The following is a 15,852-nucleotide window of genomic DNA, read 5'->3' as shown; positions in this document are numbered from 1 at the left end:
GTACTGCTGGAAAACATTTGCTAGCAGAGTGTTGATAATGCAACTTTCCTGGGGCACCACGGCCATGCTCTGGCTCCAGCTAAAGGCTCTGTGTAGGTTTCAGTATAGGGTCTGCAGCAAACATTTTTTCAGCCAGAAGGTGGATTCCCTGAAGTTATTTATTTACTCCAAAACCGAGGAAGACCTCTCGTGAAGCAGGCTCTCTCCAGGCTCCTTCTGAAAGCTGCCCTGCTATTTCAAGGTTTGGGGGTGTCTGTCTGCGAGGGAGCAGCGTGTACGTACAGCTTTTGTACCATGTGCTGTGGAAGTTGCTCTGGCAACTGCACATGGCTTATTGAATGCCAAGGTAAATAACGGCAAAAGACATGCATACACTATTATTCTCATAATTTCCTGCTGCCCTCAGGCAGTAATAACTTACACACCCTATTTTCCAAATGTTTCTAATTTATTTCTCATGAGCAGAATTATCTCATATGTAAAACTCCCCTTTGCAGCTAGTCATGCCTCTTCTTTTACAACTGCCACAAATGAGGTGACCAGTTAAAGGAAAAGATTATGGTTATCGTATTTATGGTACCTAGTGAAACAGGACGGCTGGAGCAGGCTTGAACTCCTCACACCATTCTGCTAGTTGGTCTGGAGCTCTCAAATTCTCCCTTTCCAAGTATTAAGTCTGCTTGCAATGCTGCCTGCAGTTCTGCAAACATATTTCATTCCTTATAATCCTGGATGATGGTTCTCATACAGCTTCTGCTTTTATATCTGAATCCTAGACTGTGATATCCTTGTTATTCCAGTCCCACGTCTGTCATGTGCACCTTGAGCTTGATTTGCAACATGCCTTTTATATCAGCTACTAAGCTGCTCTTGAGAAAGAACAACATACGGAGGGAGGGAGGGAGGGAGGGAGTAGCCAACTTTTTTTTTTCTTTTTTTTTTCTATATAGTAAAACATAGTTACAGGCCTTCAGCTTTCCTGTGTGGAGGGGCATCTTGATTTTGTCAATACTTTTTCCACCTTATTATTATCTATGTGGAAATCTGAATTGGTTTTGAGAGCAAAGAGATGCTAATGTTTTCAAAATAATTGAAAATGTACTAGAAAACATGCCTCAGAAATAGATTCTGGGGATTGGTTAAGCAAATAAAATTACTCAAAGATACCATAAAACTATTTCAAAGAAAGCTGAGATTAAATTGCAGGTTGAAAGGAATGCGCCTACCCTGGACTGTAAATCCCACTTTATGGCTCCACTCCTGCCTTAACATCCTTTAGCTTGAAGGTCAGCAGTAACTTCCAGGCTCACGAGTGAGAGAATCTATTGTAGGGGACTCTGACCCCTGAAAACACACATTTACATTTTTGGTCTTTCTTTTTTTTTTTTTTTTGTTTATTTTTTGGGGGCGCTCAAAGAATATACTGTTTACGGAATGTGTTTTTCCATTTTAGGTTGGCATGGACTGCAGTGAACGAGCACCGTGTCTCCATATGAGAGTGCTGGGTGTGCATCTTCGCTCTTAGTCTGGGGCAACCCTCGAAACAAAAAGGTTTTTGGGCTTCCAGACCCAGCCAAAGCTCTGAGAAACTAAAATGGTGCAGTACCCAGCAATCAACACTGACAATCTGTAGCTGTGCATCAAGCTGGTACAAAAATTAAATTATTGCTACAAATCTTTAGCTAATGCAGTTTATTTCTCCTTTGTAATCATTTAGTTTAGCCTGTGAGCTGGTTAAGGGAGCCGGACAGCCTGATCAGTCTTTCCTTTTAACATGTTTTCACTTTCTTAGTCCCCCGCACTAACGTGGCATTATGGTAACTGGGTTGCAAAACACTTCTGAGATGTTATTTCTCTCAGGAGTAAATGAAGTAAGCAGGTTTTATTAGTGCATTGGAAAGTAATCAAGAAAAATAAGTTTTCTTCCTCTTTCTATGCTATTTATTGTGTACCCTACCCCACTTTCCCCCCTTCAACTTCCTGCAGCAGACCTGACTCTGACGAGTTCTGCTGCCTGCTCTGCCTTCAGCCAAATAACTCGTTTTTTTTTTTGTTTCCTCTTGTAGCTGCCCAGCAGAGCCCGGCGGTGGTGGTGACGGTGTGAGAAGCAGGAGGGAGAGGAAGGGATGCTGAGGAGCGGGGTGGTCGCAGCGTGGTCAGGAGAGGTGGCCAAGGTAGGCAGGCCTGTTGGCTCCCTGCAGTGCTGCCCAGAGAACATTTCCAGGTGGTGGAAATGGTGGCATGGAGTGGGATAAATCCGTGGAGGTCACATCCAGGGTATGGAACTGAGAAGAAAATGTGCATGTGGTTAAAAGAAAAACACAAGCCTTTTAGCCTTTTCCCAATTGTATTCAGGTTAGGCTTTTATAGAACTCTTTACTTTTCTTCTTCCTGTGACAATGTTTATATGCCACTTTCTTTGAGTGGCCCTTTTCAAGGAACTCGCTTACAAGGGTTTAATTTTGATTTAAGACAGTAGCTTCTGTGCTAAATAAAGCAGCAATTAATTATTAAAAATATACGTTTTGTGGCTGAACATTCCCCTTCATGGCTGTTAAACTCTGAGAAATGTTTTGCTTTTTAATAATTAATTTTTTTTATTTTTTGAGGATACAATAAGTGCTTTGCGGGAAGTTGGGGGAAGGATGGTCTGGCTGCTGCCTAAGACTGCTGGGTGACCCAGGATGGGTTCCCAGCTTTGATATAGGCTTCCTGAATGGCTGGGCACATACTTGGAGGTACCATGTAAGTCTGCCTCGGTGTCTTTTAAAAACAGCTGCCTGGTTGTTAGTTAGGCTGTTAGTTGTTAGCTTTGTACCTCCTGTGACAAGCTGAGGGGAGTGCTGCAAGATATCTGCTCAGGGGGCTGTCCCACAGATCAGAAATACCTGACGGTGCCAGGATCACCGCAGGCACAGATCAAGTGCGCCGTGCACGCTAACACAAAAAGTTGAATGTCCTCCTTCTCTTTCCCCATTGGCAGCCTGTGAATCAGAGCAGTACAAACCCAAGATTTTTGTGTGAGCTGAGCCACCGTAGCTTTATGCTGAGAAAAACTGGTTCTGTATGACAAGAAAAATGGCCAATTTATTTGCTTAAGGTTTAAAAAGTTCTTTATGAACTTTGGTAAGGAGGAAATTTCATCTTTGAAGAAAGCCTTATGCACTGGGTTCTTTGTGACCAGCACTGCCTCAAGCCCTGTTCTCTAATTACACGTCGGATCAGTACGGGGTGGAATCGGCACGACGTCCTCCACCTGACAGACTGACCCTTCATTTTACAGCAGTGCTCCTGAAATCTTTGCCTGTGTGCTGGGAACACCGCAGGGGCCTGTGAAGGGCAGATCTTAACTCAGCTGGTGCCAGCAGTGTGTGCTGTTACGGCGTGGGAGTACGAGTGGCAAAGCATGAGCATTAGGAATTGCATAATGGGACCAGATAGGCAGCACTTCTCGCTGGTGTGTTAGGGAGACTTGTGCTGAAAGAACCTTTTTTTTTTTTTTGTGAGATTTAAGACTGTAGCTCTGACCTCCCGTTGCATGTTAGCACTTTCTGCAAGAGATGAGAACTGTTGGCTGGCCAGGTTCCAGTTCTTGGGCTTTGCCTGCCTGGATTCCCTCTGCAGCTTCAGGTACAAGGAGTGCCCAGCTCTGACTATCCTGAACAGCTTGATCACTTTTTAGCACTATTCTGCAACTCTCTGTATCTATCAGTTTCCACTCCAGAAAGGAGTACACTGCAGTGTAAAGTGCTCTCTGAGTTTATATCATTAGGTTTATTTGTGTATATGCAAGCAGAAACAGGGGATGAAATACTAGAGTTGATGGAGAAGGAAAATTCATCCTTCTCTTCTTCCCTGGTTGCCTCACCTTGAATGTGAGGGGATGCCTGTTCTTTTGGGGCACGATGATGGTCTGAAACAAGGGATGAATTTCCCCAAACTGACTGGGTTATTTGTGTAATTTGCTACCAGCCTTGGATACTTCCCTCCTGCAGAGGGAAGCTGTCTGCAGGGTATCGAGGCCAAATGATTCAGGCAGAATAATTTTCATCTCAGCTCCCATGTCTATTTACTGTAAAGAGACAAGCACTTGTGAGAAGATTCAAAAGGTCCACGGAGGCTGTGAGGGAACAACTGTCTAAAGATAGCCTCAGGATCCGTAAGTACAGGGACTTCAGTAAACCAGAAGCTGTGCGAGTTTGCTCCTTAGGGCTAGATATGATAAGAGATTTTATAAACTATTCACTAACTGGCTGATGTGAACTTGGAGAACAGTCCTGGAAGCAGGGATCAGAGCCCAAAACTCCTTTTTCCAGGTGAGTAGGATGAGTAAGATGCACAAAAAGGCTGATCCTTTCTGGACAAATAAATCTCGAATTATTTCTGTACAGAGGTGCAGCAGGGGCTGGCTACTGTAAGAAAGGCGAGTTCTACCTGTCAGAGCTCCTGAGTGTTCTTATGAACTGAAAGTCATCTCTGCTTCATTAAAAAGAAGCTTTAAAACTCTAAAAGAGGGGAGATTTAGATTAGATGACATAAATTCTTTACTCGGAGGGTGGTGAGGCCTTGGCACAGGCTGCCCAGAGGAGCTGTGGATGCCCCATGCCTGGAGGTGCTCAGGACCAGGCTGGATGGGGCTCTGGGCAACCTGATCCAGTGGGTGACATCTCTGCCATGGCAGGGGGGCAGGAACGGGATGGTCTTCGAGGTCCCTTCCAACCCAAACTGTTCTATGATTCTGGGATTTTAAACCAAATTGGGTGGAGGAGCCTGTCCAGCAGAGGGGCTGCCAGGTTGCAGATCCTGGAAGTGCCTTTCTTCGCTCTGAGTCTGACTGTGCGTCATGAGCATTAGAAAATGGAAAGAGTCCTTGTCCTTGCTGTCTACCTTGTTCTCGGGGTGCTGAGGAGGACTTCGCTTGGGTAACTCAGGGCTTTGGCATCCATCTTGAGGAATAACTCAGGAGCTCTGCCTGCAGTCTGGGAAGGCTGGAGGGCAATTCCAGAGGGAGGGTCATTTGATCTAACTTAGATGTCTTCCTTGTATCACCCTGACAGAGGTGCCTGGGTTAGGACAAATAAATCACACTCTGGAAAGCTGAGACTTAGGGATTTAGACTGGCTTTTGACACAAAAATAAATGGAGGAAAGGTTTTTTTTTTTTTATATATATATATATATATTTGGAAACCAAGAATAAATAGGAAAAAACATTTTGCACGGAAGATCATAAATTGCCAAGGAAGGCACTGAAGCAGAGAAAGCAAATATCTTCAGGAAATACCTGCTGTAGTTTTTGTTTTCAGCAAATGGCATTCGGGAGACAAAGTATAAAAGTGGGGAAGTAGGACTAAGAGCAATCAAACTAAGCAGATCTGTAGTCAAGGATGGTCAGGTTATTTTCCTGAAATTTCAAACAGGATTTTCCTGTGCTGTTAACATTTGAAGTGCTGAGAATGTATTTAATTAATGACACGTATTTGTTATAGTGAAGGGGCACTGAGAGGTCCACAGCTGGGCCCACTGAGTGCAATCAAAACAGGAGTCTTTCCAAAGGAGCCTGCAGTTGATAAGAAGTCAAATGGTTAAAAATAAAATGAACAAGGAAGGTAAGGACAGCAAAAAAAATCATTCTTGCTTTTGATTTTTTTGGATAGGAGACTCTGGAAGTAGATCAGAGGTAGGAAAAGGCAATAAACAGGAAAGGAAGGCAGGAACAAGTACGAAATGAGCCTGAGGTGTAAACACTGGGAAAATCTGGGTGTGAAAAGAGTGACCAAACAACACAGCGTGAAGAAATCTTGATCAAACTCTGGGAAATACTATCTGTGTTTATCGCTGCCTATACTTTTCCACCACTTACTATAGATTCTTCTCTGCCGTTTCTCTGCATGGTTGATGTCTTTCTTCTGCACTGCTGATAGGATGTGTACTGTTTACCAGGTACTTTTCTTTAACCATCAAAAATAATAAAACCTCTCAATTCTCTCATCCAGTCCAACAGGGGATCTTTGCTAACACAGTGGCATAGCTGTGTGCTCATCCCCAGGTCTGCTCATCTTGCACACTGGATTAGCAGAGGCATGCTAAAAGCAGCAGACTCAGGCCTTCGCTGGAGGTAATTCATTGCATAAGTCCTCTTTCTGTGCCAATGTTCAATCACACTTTCTCAGGCTCATTAAGGGATATCTCAATAGATGCAAAGAAAAAAATGAGCATTATGAAGACAACTCAGGAACTTATTCATTACCTGATGGCTGATTCAGAATAGTCATCAATAAAAATAATTAATATTAAGAGTAACTACTTTGTGGGCTCCTAGAGTAACATGAGGAATGATGACACTGGCCTTTGGCAGGCACCGAGGAAGAGTTTACTGTGCAGGCTTCCCTGAGAAGTTATGTCAGTGCATATCACATCTGACTTATTACAGCTCCCCTTCCAGATTCTGGTTTCCAGCTCAGGTCTTGTCTTGAGTGAGATTCTGTCCTTCACTACAATGGGTTCTTTGCATGATGTGTGCAGCTAGGGTGAGGCTCTTGAATCAAATTTTCTACACATATATAAAATACATACTTTGACCTGTTTTTTATTCTGGTGGTGAAAAGCTGAAGAAGCCATGGTGATGTGGCACAATGGCAGTGGTGGCATTATTATTTCTTTGCCATGTGTTTTCCAAACAACAAAAACAGAGAGTCTGTCTTGAAGGATTTATAGTATGAAACAAGCGGGCAGGAATGAAAAAGAGGAGGCAGCACACAGTTCTCAAACGTGTGTCCAGGCTCTTGGTAATATGGGGGTATGTAGACTACCTTGATGTTAGAAATGTTGCAAGGCAAACTTGATGCGGTGGGTGTTATAAATTTCAGAATGAGGTATCCAGCCCAGCACCATGACTTTTTCCTTTTTCATTATGGAGCTATTGGAAGAAATGTTGTGAAAGTCTTGAAAGCTGGAACTCATCACCCTACAAGAGGACTCTTTTGATTAGCAAAGTCTGCTTTCTCATACTCTTAAAAAAATACTCCATTTCTAAGTCTGCTGGGACACCTATATTGTATTCCAAACCTCCCTTTAGGAGGACAGTTAAAAATTAGCTTGACTTTTCACAGGGCCGACTCTAGCTTTGGGTGTCGGGTTCTTTCAGTCCAGCGTTATTCTTCTGGAGTATCCGGTCAGGGTGCTCTTGGTTTTTCTAGCATCCATTTTGCCAACCAGGCATGGTCTTCCTGATGCCAGCTGAGCTTGGAGAGAGCTAGAGCTTTGTGTTGCCAACTCTTCCCACACATCATGTAATGCCAAAATTACAGAATTGTCCTGATTTCCAGATCAACACAGTGACATGAGATAACCCATTTTTTCAGATGCAGTTTTCAATATTCCCTTGGGTTCTTCCCTACCCTCTGGTAGAACCTCACCATGCAGGTGAATTTCCATACACAGGAGCTCCTTGGCGTAGGTGCCTTCCATTTCAATAGTTTTATTTCTCTTCTGTGTGCCTGATTTTTTAGATCGTTCTCCTTGGGAAGACAGAAAACTTTCTTTATAGTGATTGGGAAATGCTTTTGAGTGCATATTCTGGAAACCAACTTGCACTTCTTAGTGTAAATGATTATCCTACGCTGAATCCATTCAAAAGCAGTGATATTTCATGTTATGGGGGCAAGGGGAGACATGGGGTTTAGTTAAAATAGCACTTTGCATTTGGCAGGAACATACAGAGTAATGCTGATCAGGCTGCTTATGAGAGCAGCAAGGCTGGAATGTATGCTGTGGAAGCAACGAATAGGAGATTTCAGCTATCTTCAGCCCAAATTAATTAGCATTATGTAAGTGGAGAGAAAAGCAAAAATTTAAAGGGAAGGGAGACATCTGTTATGTCTCTGAGTTTTCAGACTTGCCTGCAAATACAGGTCTCCTGGAAAGGCAGAAGTATCTCTGTGCTTTTGAAACAGGGAGAGGAGTAAGTGATGAGGAGTCACTGGCTAAAATCCAGTAGTGTGGTTATTGCTAATCCTGGCTCTTTCTTACCAGGGGTGGTTTGCTCTTGCAACTCTTTATGGTTACTTATTCTTCTATCATAAGGATTATATAGCAGCAGGACAAACCAAAACCTCCAAATCCTCTCCCAACAAATCTGAGCAGAGTGGAAGCATCTATCAAACTGATGGATAAAATTCCCAAATATTCTTATCTACAGAAAAGGAAGTTTTCTGCAATACCGAGAAATTCTTGCGCAGGAATGTGTTCTGTTTGCTGTAATTTGCTGCTGGCAAAGGCATGGTGGCTCAAGAATACTCTCGAATATGTACCAAGCAAAGAGCTGGTTACAGTGACGAGGTGGGAGGTAATGTTCCAGCAATTTGGAAATCACTGTTGAGAGTTATAATGTTTAGCTAAGGAAACACTTCTCTGAAATAAGACGTTAAGGCAGGCTGACTACTTCTCCCCCCACTGCTTTCCTCCGGTGGATTCTATTAAAGTGTGTTGGGAAGAATAAAAGGAGTGAGGTCAGGTCAGACTGCGTGGCAAGGAAGGTCAGACAGGGTTAAGCAGGTCAGGTCACATTTCTGTGTCTTCTGTGGCTCTCCAAGAATTTGGGGTCACTGCTTAGAAACTGTGCTATTTGATCAGCTGTTGGTAATTTGAGCATTACACAAGAGCAAGCAGAATCAAAGATGATTCCTGAAGGTGAATGATTGGAAAGAGGGAATGAATGGAACACAGTTACATTAAAAAAATTAAATAAGCCAATCTTTTATTTCACCCCCGTTTCAAATAAGCTATCATGGCTGGTTGACCTAGAAACAAGTACTGTCTGGCTCAGCAGCCAGAAGCGTGTATTTCACTGTGCTTAAGAAATGAATTCAGAAAAGACCATGTGTCTGGGAAAGGAGGGCACAAAGCTGAGACGTGCATAAGGTGGTGTTGCTCTGCTGAGAAAATTAATTTGTCACTTCGGAGGTGTCTGGTCTCTAGGCTTGGCCAGTAGCTGTTTACAATGTCTGGTAAGAGAAGGCATTCTGCTGAACAGCTAAAAATAATCTTTATCCAGTAATTGCAAGGTATTTAATAACTTTTTAAGAAAGTTTATTATCATGAAACAGTTTTCATCGCCATTCATCGGACTGGCAAATTGAGACATTCAGAGGTTAAATAACTTGCCTAAGGTCACAGCAGACCAATAGCAGTGCTGGCAGGAGACCCAGTTCTAAGCCATGCCTGCTGAAATTACTGTCTCAGAAAGAAAGTAAATTCAGGGTGGATAAATTAACTTTTCTTGAATGATGACAATGCCAGTAGGATCAAGCAAGGGGAGGAAAAGCATGGTGTCGGTGGCTTAGAGAAGAGAACTTCAGGATGGCTTTCCTGTTCCCAGGAGAATGCAGGTAGATAAAGGAAAACTCTCTCTCTATGTATCTTTATTTATTTATTTATTTATTATTATTATTTTTCCAGATCGTGTTGTTTGAGCCCTGGCCAAGAATTTGGCTCAGGTGTTTGTAGGCCAGTCTCCTTATAAAGTAATATTTTCAGGCCTAAAGGTAGCAACATACGTAGAAAAGCAAATCCATCTGAACCTGTTAGCTTAGTAAGAGGCTCTCATCTAACAGTTGCTCTGTCCCTGGCCATCCTTGTTCAGACCTCCCTCTCTTGGTTTCCCCAGCCCTGGGAACGGCTCTCCAGCACACACGAGAAAGGAAACACCGAGCAGAGGGAGGACCTCAGTCCTTTATATTCATAAGGAAAAGCCTGTTGCAGAGACAGACATGGAAGACAAAGTTTATTTACAGCCCAGCAATGAAAGTGAATTTCAAGGAGACATATTTTGTGGCTGTTTTACTGAAACTGTAAGGACTTAGGTACGCTCGCTTGTTATGTCACTCCAGAATTTTGTAATGCAGCTCAGAGTTCCTACTTCACCCTTTTCCTCTACCCACTCCTGCTTGGCAGCTTGATCATCTGAGCGTTCATTCTGGAGCCCTGACAGATTTCTGAACAAAACAGCAATCTCGCTGCGCTGCGATTTCCACAATGTTCCCTTATGTTCCCATGCACCTGCACCCCCAGAGACGGGACATCTCATATCCCTTTATGCGGAAATGGCTACTTCTGAGTTAAACTATTGCTAGGGTGGAAGAAGAAAGCCCATCAAACCGTCGTGTTTATTGAAGCATTCAGTGAACTTAGAGTGCATGTTAATTGTATGTACCATAAAACTGAAATACTGCAATAACTTTATTGGAACCGGATGCTTTAAAGTCATTTAAGCCTAAACACATTTAATTCATGACAGAGTTCCCAGTTTCTGGGTCCTGAGAATCCTACTGGTGTTAGTACTGGGGAAAGAAGAATCACAAAGATGACATTACGAGAACTTTAATGGCTTTTCATCCCTTTCACAAACAAAGGAGCAGCCTTATACATGTGTGGAAATTTGATGATGGAGTGGCTTTAAAAGCAGGGTTGGAAAGGAAAGACTTTCAAGAAGGGCAACGCATCATCTTGTCCTGTGTCTGCTGAGCCTCTTATACTTCAGGTCTTGGGTCCAGGTCCTGTGTTCTGACCATGCTCTGCTTCCCGAAAATAGCTGCATGAATTCTCTTCTCTGATGGTGTGGAGGACGAACAACCCAAGTCAAAATCTGGGGACTAATTCTGGCATTGACGACGTGGCAATAAAAGTATTTCCTTCTGGGTTATGAACAGGCTGAAATGTAGACACTCCAAATACACTACCTTATTTTCAGTGGCTTATTAATAATGTGTACGTTTATTTTTCCTCCATAACACTATCAAAAGCAGCTCATTTAAAAACAACATGCAGGCAAATGTATCCTTCCTTTTTATAGCAGGAGAGAGAAGGATGAATGTCAGTCAGTCAAGACTGGTTCCAAAAATGTCTCCAACGAGGCTCCTACAGAGTAAGTGATGTTGGCCAGGGGCCATCTGGAGTACACAGGGCTATAGCTCTTTACAGAGTGTTTGTTATGGATTTCTACAGCGGAGATATTTACCCCAGAAGAACAAACAGATCCTGCTACTGTGTTTCCTTGTGCTTCGTAGAAGTGCTTAAACTATTCACAGTGTTGCCTAATACTGTCTAGATCAGTTTCATTTTCTGTGCATTCTTTCATCCCGCCCTGTGTTAGGGTCAGTGTGTATGCAAACTGCCCAAAACAACCCATCTAGTGCCTATGGTACCCCAGTGTTGTTGCAAAATCTCACCATCTCCTCTTAGCACAGGGCCGGGGAGTATGGCAGGGGTCTGCAGAAAGCATCCCAACTCACTTGCTCCAGATCAGTGCGACCGTGGAGATAGCCAAACTTGGAAGTGATTTAGCCTGCCCGCTCTGCAAATGTCCTCGAGCTTAATCCAGTGCTGTGCTTCAGGGTTATTCACCAGTGATTTCTGCTTTGGACAAAGCCTGGGAAGTTTATGTTCAGGACACAGCCCTCCTGAAAGCTTTTGCACCTCTTCTTTGGAATAAGAGTGTTAGGATTTCATTGTACCTCCAGGAGGTGGTATGAATTCCCTGTCCTTGGGTGATATAGGAAGCTCAAGGTAAACTAAGGAGTGAATTTCACTTGACGGAGAAACTCAGTCATTTTTGGTTTTATCATAACCCCAGGATGTTTGCCTTATTCAGAGTTTTCTTGTATAGTTTGGCTTTGTTTCTTTGCTTCTCTTAAGTGATATTTCGTACATTTTTTTCAACTTTTATGTAACTGTGTAGAGTTAAGGAAGTATTCAACTTAGAACACCAAGGATGACAATGGCTGGGATGAAGGTCTGGGACTCTGGCTGGAGATGCAGGGACATCACGGTATTAGAAAGCAGAGAGATTTCTGGAGAAGAAAGAGGCATCACATAAAAAAGAAATAAGCAGTGTGACTGGTCAGTGCACCAGTGAGAAGGCGTCCTTGCACCAGGGATTCTTCTGGGGCCAGCACCACTGGTCTGGTGCTCGGTATTTGTTTTTCTTTTCCTTGCTTGTTAATTATTGAAGCCAATGGCCATTAAGGCAGTGGACCTCCTGCTATTGGGTTTATCTCTCCTTTTACAGTCCTGTCAAGCAGCAGTAATGTAGATAAGCTGCTGGGTGGCGGCTGTTCAGACAGCAATTAAAACTATACTCAGAATTACAAGGAAAAGTTCAGCTACATTGATACTGGAAATAAACGTAAAGTAGAAGAGAAGCCAGTTTAACCCTGGCAGTCAAATGGCAATGCCTAGCTCTGCTGGGTCAGCTCCTACCTGACTTACTTAAGGTTTAGACAGACCTAGTAAAACATGCAATAAAGATAGGGCTTTGCCAAGAAGAACCCACTCACTGCATAATGTCACCAAAGCAAGCCCCCCTATAAAACAGTGGGTGCCTGATAGTCTTTTCTTTTCTACCACGGTACTTCCACTGATTTTAGCAGGGCTCAGGAGCCCTGTGCTCACACAGCAGCGCAGACACACGTGCCCTCTGTCAAAGGGTCTGCACTCTTTGGCTGAACGACAAGAGGCTTCTGTAATCTTTTGCTGGGAACCTTGACACTATCTATTATTTACAGTTTTGTGAAAGGAATTCAAGAGTTGAGGGCAGCAGAAAGGATGCAATCTGGAAGGGTGAAAACGTTACCTTTCTTATGGTGTGTGTAACTGGGTAAGTTCAGTCTCATAAAGAGCAAACATACCACTTTCATATCCATCCTGCCAAAGGATGTGAATGACACTGCTTATTAGGGTGTTTCATCTGAAATGACAAAACTTCTGAGGCCAGGGCAATCTGAGGACAACTTAAATGTAAGAAGGTGTATTGGCAGACAAGGGGAAGGTTTAGAGTTGGGAGCAGGGTGGGACGGAAGATGCCTTGCTGCAGAGGTGCCGTTGTTCTGGTAGCTGGATGTGACACAGACAATGCCTTGCTGTACATCAAGGGCAGAACATACGTTTGTCTCTGGAGCAGGGTGTACGCCTACTAATCCCTCAGGAGCAGCTGCTTAATTAATAAAGCCACGAAGAAAACTCTCTTTGGCTTTCTCTCTCTGTTTTTCTGACTTCAGGGTCGATGAGTTTGAGGAACCACTCAAAAACTGTTTATTGCAATGTCTTGGGAGCTTCCAGCAGCAGAAAGCTTGCTTTTTTAAAAGCTGTTTTGCTGGAAATAACAGTCACGTATTTGCAGAGAGTTCAGGAGCACCGTTTTATTCCATACGAGTTTTAATGTGGCAGCTGAACAGCTCCTGCCACACGAAAACTGCAGCATCGAGAAGCACTCGGGCCATACCACTCTGCAGCAGCAAAACATACTAGAAAGTAGGTCGTGGAAATAATCCTGCTGGTTCCAGTAATCAGAGTATACAATGGGGTCGAAAGTTCAGGCGGAGCTGGGGAATGCAGTCGGAGAGTTTCTTCGGCCTGAGCGCTGGACACGGCCTGCGCCCTCTGAGGGGCTGTGGGAAGGAGGAGCGCTCTGAGGCGGGACGGCCCTCGGCCGGGCTCGACAGCAAATGTAAAGTTAACAGGATCATCTCGTCCCTGGAACCTGGTGTCTTCCTTCCTCTCCGAAGAACGAAGTTCTCCAGAGCAGAAAGTAGGGAGAGGAAACTAGGTCTCTATTCAGATGTCCGGTTCTACGTACCAGAAGTATGCCTGGGTTTCTGCACAGCTCTGTGCGGGTTTCTTCATTCCTCCTCAAAGAATGGATCGGGGAGAAAAGGAGAAAGCTGACTGGATGTGGGTCAAGAATTTTAAGATGACTTACGATGAATTTTGGGCTAGAAGCTGTGTATAATTATTTTGTTTAAGTGGTTAAATTATCTTGTAATTTCAGATTGCTTATCCTTGTGGTATTTTGGCTGCTCCTGCCCCAGGATGAGGACCCAGAATCCAAAGCCATGCTGTGACCTTGTTTCAGAACCCAGACCTCCCGCAGAGGGCCGCTTAAACGTACCCCTGTTTATCCCTGTACTCCCAGTCAAAGTAGAAATTCTCTTTGAAAACTCTGAGGATGTCAGGGCAGCTCACCTGACTTCTGTGTATTTATGGCACCTGAATAATATACAACCAACAACTGCTGTGCTGGGTAAACTAGAGCTGCATATAGACTATGCATAGGATAAAGTCCTGCTTTCGTGTCCTCCTGGCCCCTTGCAGTTGTAGTTTATGGTGTATCTTTATATGAGGGTCTCACCTAAGTCATCATGTTTAATAAGTAGCAGTGGATCAGTCCTCCATGAAATATTTTAAGCCCTTTCGAGTCATGTTGCCTCCACAAAATCCTGCATCAATGAACTTGACAGTTTCAATTATGAAATGTCTAAAAGAGAATATCTTTGTTTTGTCTGGTTTTAAACTAAATTACTGCATTTCTTCACCATGGATCCTTGTTCCTTGTAATGTGAGAAATGCTAAATATTAATATTTCATCCACTTCATCTGTCCTGCTCGGGATTTACATCTCTCTTCTTTACCCCTTCTCCAAGCTGAAGATAACCAGTTAATACAACTTTGTCACTGCTGCAGGGTCCTTGCATGGCTCTGCTCCTCAGTGTCTGTGCATGTGAAATAAGGACAATCCTCCCTACGCGATAAGGTAATCGGTGCTTTTAAAGAACTTAAGGACCATTATATAAAAAACGTATCACAGCATTCACAATGCTACCTAGAAATTAATTTACAAGTATGCATACCGGTGACACGAGTATAAATTTGGTCATTCTCATTCACAAGTTGTTTTTCATACAAAGTACAAATATCAATTACAGGCATCAGTTTTGGCAAATAAGGCTGTTATTTGATGGAAAACACTCCTAAAATTTTCTTGGTTCTAAAATATGAATATTGCTATGTAAGAAAGGTATACAGTGAGTCCATTCAAAATGTTAATTGCTGTTAGCTGAAAGAAATGTCCCCCACACCTCCTTATTCATTCCCTCCCTCATGAATCACAATTCATATAATGAATCCATCATTCCTGGACCAAGTGAAAGGATAAGACAAAATCCTATGTAAGTATTCCTTAAGTAATTTAACTGTTATGAAATTGTGATTTGTCTCATTCAAACCCTTTTTTTCCTTGCTAAATCTTTGAAAGAGAGATTAGCTGTAAGTGAAGTGTTTTAATGGCAACTTTTAAGGTTCTACCAGCTTCTCTTCTCAAGGGTTCGGATATAGCCACGTTTTTAATCTGTAAAGCTTGATTTTCCCTTTCAGATTGTCTATTCAGATCGCTTTGTTTTCCTTAATGTAAATATTCCAGCAAATTTCAGAACCAAATAGTGATGAATGTGATTAGAATCAGAGCTTTGTTAAGCGGTATGAAAAGATCCTTTATTTCAACAAGGGAGATATATCACCTCAGTTGCAAATTATATCATGCTGACAGAGTGAAATGTACTGTAACCTGATGAAAAAAGAACATGAGCTAACTGTATTGATACAGGGGGAAAGAAATGCACACAATGTTCAAAACAAGTATGTCACTAAGAGTTTGGTTTTTTCCTTGTTTTCATTTTCTGAAGCAGATAGTGAGGTAATTGTTTCTCTGGCTATACGAGTACAGCCAGTGCCTGGCTGATAGGTGGGTCTTATTCATTTGCTCATTAATTGTCAGTTTTTGGTATATGTAACAGGGACAATCACAGTAAGAATTATGAAGAGCCATCTCAAACAGAAAACATTACAGGATCCCATCTTCTGAAATTATACACAGAACACTTTTTAAAAACTTTTTTTTCAGGGGAACAGATGGATTGTTTACAGGCAATAATTAAGACCATGTCCCTTTACCAAAATGCGTTTGATGTCAGGGCCAATTTTCATTTACTATTACATCAAATCTCAGATTAAGTCATTATCT

The 15,852-nt window shown here is 42.8% G+C and overlaps 1 protein-coding gene across 5 annotated transcripts in view; it reads left to right on the top strand.

The window, feature by feature from the left end:
* The window catches only part of LOC308179437 (uncharacterized protein), a 131,272-nt gene that overhangs the window by 93,910 nt on the left and 21,510 nt on the right, over positions 1–15,852 (top strand). For all 5 annotated transcript variants that reach the window (XR_013940367.1, XR_013940368.1, XR_013940369.1 and 2 more), the window contains 5 exons: positions 1,454–1,648; positions 2,067–2,174; positions 2,610–2,745; positions 5,996–6,117; positions 9,667–14,586. The gene's annotated coding sequence lies outside the window, so the exon portion shown is untranslated. The remainder of the gene's footprint in view (positions 1–1,453; positions 1,649–2,066; positions 2,175–2,609; positions 2,746–5,995; positions 6,118–9,666; positions 14,587–15,852) is intronic.

Source organism: Anser brachyrhynchus (assembly GCF_964034855.1).
Source record: "Anser brachyrhynchus genome assembly, chromosome: 17".
NCBI classification, from domain to species: Eukaryota; Metazoa; Chordata; class Aves; order Anseriformes; family Anatidae; genus Anser; species Anser brachyrhynchus.
The sequence above is the reverse complement of the archived record's forward strand: the minus strand, read 5'-3'. Positions and strand labels throughout refer to the sequence as shown.